The sequence below is a fragment of the Cupressus sempervirens genome, chromosome 3 (genome assembly GCF_028749045.1).
Source record: "Cupressus sempervirens isolate cs-2001-9-10 chromosome 3, ASM2874904v1, whole genome shotgun sequence".
Lineage (NCBI taxonomy): Eukaryota > Viridiplantae > Streptophyta > Pinopsida > Cupressales > Cupressaceae > Cupressus > Cupressus sempervirens.
Window position 1 is genome coordinate 573,134,652 of NC_143120.1, and position 7,845 is coordinate 573,142,496.

At 32.8% G+C, this 7,845-nt stretch overlaps 1 long non-coding RNA gene across 1 annotated transcript; it reads left to right on the forward strand.

Annotated features, from left to right (window-relative positions):
- The first annotated feature begins 3,628 nt into the window (after positions 1–3,628).
- LOC149567721 (uncharacterized) lies at positions 3,629–6,076 on the forward strand. Its single transcript, XR_016361648.1, has 3 exons — positions 3,629–3,774; positions 3,893–3,997; positions 5,770–6,076. It is a non-coding gene; the product is annotated as an uncharacterized LOC149567721 (long non-coding RNA).
- The last annotated feature ends 1,769 nt before the right edge of the window (positions 6,077–7,845 follow it).

The window sequence follows — 7,845 nt, forward strand, 5'->3', positions numbered from 1 at the left end:
GCTGTTAAATCTTTTCATCCATGCTTCATTTCAAACTTGAATACATACAATTGACTTTGTTTTGAAAACCCGAATAGGGTTTGAAGAATTTTCATGACCGCCATGCATGAATCTAGGTTCAAATCTCTTGGGAGTTTACCTATCAGCCACCATTAGATACTTGCTAGAGCTGGAAAAGCTCGAATTAAAAGAGTTTCATTGGCTTTTTAAAATGGTGACCAAAAATCATATGCTGGAGGTATTTTTTTTTGCTTATCGCAGGTTTATATCTGTGTCTTGAAAGCGCTAAATTCACTCCTGGGTTTTATTTTCAACCTGAATGTATATGCTGTTTTGATTGACGATGAGGGTCTTATTTTTTTTCTTTGTTGGTCGCCATGATATTTGCTTGCTGGTTGAGCTCGTGGGCTCTTCCCTTTCTCTCCCTTTTGTGTAGCGCCATGAGAAGAAACCTTTGTTGCTTTTGTTCCATATTCATAGTGGTCGTTTGCACAGAGACCCATGTCACATCTGTTGGAGCTAAAACTGTTGTGAACGTTGATTTACTGCCTGGAAGCATGCTTGCTTGTTATTTTATAGCATGGATTTCTTACATATCAAAATATGTATTTCTTCAAGATTCCCCATATACTTTTCATGCTGATACCTGTGAGTTCCTTAATTCAACTGTGCCAACCATATTACTGTATGTTTAAAGTAATAGAAATCATTTCTTGCACAGTTGCCTTCCAGTTGTAGCCTTGAGTTAAAGTTACACAAATGGATCTTTCATTTTCATTGCTCTTATAGTACCATTATCTGCTGGTTTGTTCAAGTATTCTAGTGTTGAAATATTTCTCATTGATTGATGTCGGGTTTCTTTGGATATATGCTGAATTGAAGGATGTTGCTATGTATTTTATGCATCTGTTGGTTATATATGAAGTTGCCTTTGTTATTGAGAATCTTCTTGTTGAAAATGAGTTCTGGAATTACTATCCATCTCTTTTCTCCAAACTTTTAATTGCAACAGCCCACTCTTTATGTATTAGCTCTGTCATATCCCGCTTCATGCTTTGCACCAGAATAAGCATCTGTGTATCTCTGTAATTCAACTGGAACCACAATTTTGACAGTAGAATTCATACATTTATTTATAACTTCTGAAGTATCAACAATTGGTCCGCATATGTGAGTAAATGCATAGGAAAAACTGGTGCTTTTATTTCATCATATTTTGTTGCATTGGCTCTATTCTGAGAAGGTACTCCTTAGTTTTGTTCAATGATGTTGATTCCTTCATTGTTAATAACAGCCTCAAAAATAATTTTGAAACTCCATATAATGTTGCATTTTAAAGTCCACATCAGATCACAGTGTGCAATTATGTTGTTATCCATTTTGAAATATCACTAGTTCTCATTTTAACCAAGGCTTTTCAGAATTGACTGTGATGCCTGACTATTGTTATTCCATGTTTCATACTATTTTATTTTCTTGTAGTCAGTTATTTAGATCTTATAACAGCTTCTTGAGTATATTTCAAACCTTGTTATTGATAATAGTGACCTGTCATTTTTCTCATTGTTGAAAGGCATTTAATTAAGATCTTTCCTTGTTAGCAAGAAGGCAGAGCATCACTTGAACTGAATGAAGGTCTATTTTAAACTATTTATATACCATCTCTGATCATTGTAATAGAACTAAATTGCTCCCTTTCTTTGATACTACTTAGCTGCATCTAAAATTTGCCAAAAATTTGAATGTTCGGTTTTGTATATTTATTAGTAATCCATTCCAATAGATAACTAATTCTCTTCGTTGCACCAATATCAGAGATAGTTTCTTTTACTGTCTTCTTTGTTTGTAAATTGTTACAAGAAACTTTAGATGCTGAGAGTTATCTAAATACTCATTGTCTCTGCATGCTGAAATGATGTTCTCCTGACTGTTAGGATATTCTGAATTTCATGTGATATTTAGGCTATCCTTTAGGCTATTTTACGAAATGCATCGACAGATAGAGTATGTAGTCATAGAGATAGGTAGTCATTTCTTAGATCCTTCGGGATCTAACATCAGTTGCTTTTATGTTTTACAGATGCTGGAGATCATGGAGCTCGGAGCTGGACGAGTGCAACAGGGAGAGAATTCATAACTAGTCAAAGCAACAAGCAATGACTGGTTATCTCTACTCTTTATTTTCTTTCATTCATATATATTTGTTCATGTATTTCTTGATGAAAGAAATTTAACTAGTTATACTCACGGCTTGTGTGAGATTTTCTCTACTCAACATTTTAATTCATTTCATACTTTGTAAAAATGAAAATTATACATATCAGTTGATGATCTATACAATGAACATTGCATCTCTTTTGCTCATGATTTCATTTATGATTGCAAAAATGATGGAATATAAATGAATAGAAAAAGTATGCTTTCCTTCTGCATGTTACTTGGAGTAAAATTTTTAGCATGTGTAAAATTTTGGTAACAGGTCTATCATTTGCAAAGGTGGGACATAAAATGTAGCAGAGTGACCATGTTGATTGACATTCTAATTGGGCTATATCTCAAAATTTTGCTTGCATGAAGCCCCTATAATCACTCTACATTTTGTTAAAGTTTATGGAGGCTCAAAATTTGTATTGGTGCTAATATTAAGATTGTCTTGTGTTCAACCTAGCAATTGCACAATATGCAAGAAAAGGGAATTTAGTTACTAATTTCATCAACACGACATAAATTTGAGTAGTTGCTCATTGTATCACCAATATACATTTTTTCTCATTAAGGAATAATTGAAATTTAAAGTTTTGGACTTTTCGTCCATATTCATGCTTAATTAATAAGATCAAATAATGAAAGAAGAACATGCGATTAGTGTAGTCACTCAGAGGAGAATCCTGAACTCCTTAATCTTTCTCCTAGCATTGTGCTCTTTTCGAAAGCCTCTATTACTTGCTCTCACCGTGTTTCCTTTACAAAATTTCCTCCTCTTCTTAAACTTGTGCTTCTCCCGATCGAGTTGGGTTTCATGCCATTTTGAATGGATGCAAAGGTCATTTTATTAAATTTCTCACTGTTTCCAAATCAAAGTCTACTTTTTGTGTTAAATGAAACATGGAGATTGAGAGTTTCAAAAGATAACTTCCCACCAGTGACCACAAACAACTCTTTAAATAAATATGCAAATCGCTTAAGTACCCATTAATATATGAAACTTTATGTTATTTTCTATATATAATAAACAAAATAGGAATAGTCCATTTTCCTATCATATTTGTTCATAATACCTTAGAACAAAGGTAATATTAGTTCCTTCCATAGAGAAACTTTGCTAGAGCTTAAAGAGTGATTAATGTCTTATTTTTACAGCCAATCAAAATATTTCATTGCCCTTCCTAAATGTCTATTTTTAATATTTTTTTTATAGCTCATTTCATGATGACAAAGACAAAGACAAAGACAGAACTAATGCCACATAAACAGTTGTTAAACTCCTAAAGAGCAAATAATATTTGTGTATTACTGTCTCATCTATGTTAAAAATAAAAAACAATCTCCCCAATGAAAGCTCCACTTTTACCGCCCCTCACTACTTTCATCAGTGGCAGATTTCTATAGCGAGCTTTGTAAAGCCAGCGTAGAGTTCTGCGCGAATGTCAAAATGGCTGTGTTGGGAATACCCATTTGGCTGGTGAGAAAACATCTGGTTTTTAGACATACTTTTTTCCGGTGGCCAGCTAGGTTCTTGCTACTGCACCTGGTATTAACAGAGGGCTTCTTGTGGTAAGCTCTGGGCCCTGCTCATTGATTTAGATGACAGGGCATTCGACCAAAATAAAAGAATGCGTTGGGCTGAAATACTTTAATGATTGATTTTTTCCATTTGGGATGTGCTCAACAGGTTACAGAGAACCCAGTTTCATTGTTAAAAAAAAAATACACAAGTTCAGTAGGTTATTGAGACCGAATCTCATAAGAATCAGGGCATCCTCTACGGCTCTATCAGGTATGGCGCCAAAAGCCTTCTTAAACTCCACGCTGATTCAAAAAAAATATTACACGATGCTATGTTTTGTTCATAGCATGGTTTTGTTATCTGAGATCCTCTTCTTTAATATAGGGCTGTTATTTGGGTCTTTTTAGGATATTTATCTCCGGATTGCTCCGCCAAAATTCAGAAACTGGACCGAAACAACCGATAAAAAATACAACTCCGCATAGATATGCTATCTGGGGCTAGTGCAATGTTGAAACCCTGGCAGCTAATTCAACGTCAAGCTCTTAAGGCCTCGGTCACATATTCCCTTGGGAATCCTGTAGGTCTTTTTCAGTTGAATGTATTTGTTTTACATAATACGGAATTTCGCTGTTCTTCAAATGAGTTGTTTCCATTTCTATCGTACCTCAACTCCCTCCCTTCGTTAGTCTTTGTCGGCTCATCTTCCATAGTCCTGGACGCTTTACGACTTCGAAGAAAGCTGATAATGTTGATGATTCTCTCATCTGAACATCTACACCATTAAGTCCACTTGAAGCGATGCCTTGACTTTCACCTTAATAGCAAAACTTGAATCTAGAGGGCATTATGTGGAGAAGGCGCACGAAGCTTCAGCATATAGACACAACAATGCTGAATTTTTTCTTCGTGTGGTGGATATTGCAAGTAAAATCTGAGATAAGAAAACTACCTATAAACGTAAAATATCTAGTCTTATCCAAATATCAATTGAAAGGCTACAATCGCCAGGTTGGTTACTCGCATTCTAATTAAAAATACCCACAAAAGAAGTAAGCAATTCATTATACGCTTTCCTCAAATATTATTTCCAAAATGACCTCACAATACTTGTTTTTTTAGATGGCCGCTGTGAATTGTCTGTAATATGTTCTTTTCTGCTCTAAATCCATATAAAACATAAACTCTTCCCAAAAGAGGTCTATATAATTTGAGATGACTGCAGCGCACTAAATTTGTAGAGCTCAAGATCGCAGTCCTTGAAATGTCCACATTGATTCCACATTTGGCATGATTTTCTACACTTGGCGAATGGTGAGGAAATAGCGCTAAATCCTAAAATTTTCATAATAAATATAGTTGTTTTTTTTTCTGCAAAAGCATTATAAATCTATTTCTGTAACTCCCTTGATTTTACAGAGAATACTTTTCTGCACTCCAATTGTTTTCTAAATGATTTTTTTTTTAATAAAGTTGGACTGTTCTGCTTAGAAACAATCGATTCACCACAATGATATCCGGAGCTGATCAAAGTGGCAGACACGAGCAGATGAGCAAAATCCTCACAAGGGTGTTCATGAATTTATGCCTCTTTTAACGATCTTCTAAATATCACCCATAGTATTTATGTGTTCAATGGGGCTCTTTGCCTTAGAAACGGCCACATCTGCTAAAACTGCAAGGGTGATTTTTTCTCTCCTCTCTCCCAAGGACCATTTTTCCTAGTCATACATCATGTAACAGTATAGTTCTTCCCATGTGTTTTCCATTTTCAAGTTTGCTTCTATAAATTTTTTAGCCATATCTGTTCTGTATAATTATAATAATCATAACCAGTTAATGCCTTTGCAAAAGAAACTGTGTTGCCAGAATTTTCCCTTGTATATTTTCCTATAGAAAAGTTATTGTGTAAAACTGCAGAGGAATCATTTATTGATTGTGGGAACTAAATTCTCTTTTCTTTTTCAAAATTTCGTGATAGAAATTATTTCTTAAATTAGATTTTATTTTTTCATTGTTTATTGATGGAAACAATGTGGCAGGTATGGGAGGTGAAATCCTGGAAAATTCCAAAATCAGGCGTTTCTTCACGAACATTTTCGTCTACTTTACCCAAAAACTCTGTTTTGGTTGTTTCAAGACTAACATTTGTAGTCGCCCCGCCACTGTCTTCAAGTTGGGGACTACACTGCTTATGGGTGTTTTCTTTGTTTGTTTGACAGGAAAATTTTACCTAGGCCTGAAATTTTTTTTTTAAAAAATTTTTAAAAAGATTTAAAACACGAGTCATATGACATTTTTGGCTTCTAGTTGCTCTAGTTTATAGTAAATATGACATTTTTGGCTTTAGTGTCTCTAGTTTATAGGAAAGATGAAGTTCGCTGAATGTGTATGCAATTTTATCAAGAACTATGTTTAATTTGAATATGAACGGTAGATTTTTTTTAAGAAACAAATTGTTTTTTACAACCTAATTTGTTTGTAGTTTTCTTTTTCAAAATAATAATATAGAGCCATATAAACTGAATTATTTATTATTTTGGATAAGAAGTGACAAAAGCTTTGTATTCTATTAAGAATTTGATTTAGCAACGTTTTTTAGTGATATCAAATATCATTTGGAATGTTTATTTCAAATAAATAACAAATCTAGATAAAGGTATGCAATTAGAGAATAATATCTCTATATTTGTTATATTTAGTTCCATTCTATAAATTGTTTTCAACATATATAGAATGTTGTTTTCCATTCTCTAGATTGTAATTTGTTCTTCATTCTTGTCTTTTATCATTATTTTGTTTAGTGTTGTTCTTTTGAGTTGTGTTGTTGATGTTCTGTTCTAGTTGGTTGTCCTCATCTTTCTCCTTGTACAAGGGATCATAACACTTTCAAAATCCTTCCAATATATATATATATATATATATATATATATATATTAAAGATAAATAACAATTACAAAGTAGAAAATTTTAATATAAGTAAATTGATCTAAATTACTTTACGTGATATGATTTTTGTAAAGATAAATAACAATTACAAAACTGAAAATTATAATCTAAGTAAAATAATCTAAACCACTTTATCCAATCTTATTTTCAAAGATAAATAACAATTACAAAGCAAAAAAAATTAATCTAGATAAAATATTTTTATTTGATTTTTAGATTTAAATGGGCATATTTTTCATCAACATTTCAAATCTAATTTAATTATCCATCATGGAAATTATAAAGTAATAAGACAACGAAGAAATAAAATACAAGTCTTTTTCCTTCTATGTACCTCATAAAAGTATAAAATATAATAATCAAATAAAAAATTCCTCAACCTGGTTGTTGATCGTTTTTAGCACACCTAAGTCACTTAATCCAATCTAATCTACTAGAAATAAAAGAACAATTGTAAAGCATGCGATTAATTATCTTGGCTACCATATATAAGCTCAATTGAAGTGAAGTATTATTATAAGGTTTGGTTACCAATGGATCTCTTCAGCTGTCAAGCATATTAGTGCGGCTTGTAAGAGAAACAACACAAAATGTTACAACTAAAGGTAGTATTCATGCATTGTCATTCTAGACCTAATTTTAGCCCTTTTTTTATACTTCAATTTTATGAAAATGTTTTCATACTTCTCAGGCTATGTAATACCCAAAGGATGAGGAGTGATGACATTTTTCTACGCAGCCCATATGTATGGAAAACTCTATAACGATCCTCTCAAATTCCATCGATGGCATTGGCAAGGAAAAGATAAAGTAAAAAAGACTGATGAATTATATATATGATTGTTTATATTAATTTGTTAAGACATGTAATTAGACAATAACACTATGGTAAAATTTGATAGATGGAAGCTCCATTTGAAACAAAGATTGTAGGAGATGGAATTTTGATTAAGTAAAAACAAGTTTTGAGGAGATGGAGTTACTATTAATACTCATTCCTTTTAGAATTCCATCCTCTACATTCACACATTTGCAGATAAAAGTGGGGCACAACTTTTTGTGCCCAAAGGAAAATAGTTGACTGGAAGTTTTAACTTGACTAGTCAATCTGACACTGTAATTGGATGCAAAGGTTGTTATCCTCGGATCCTAGGTTATGCCATCCTTTC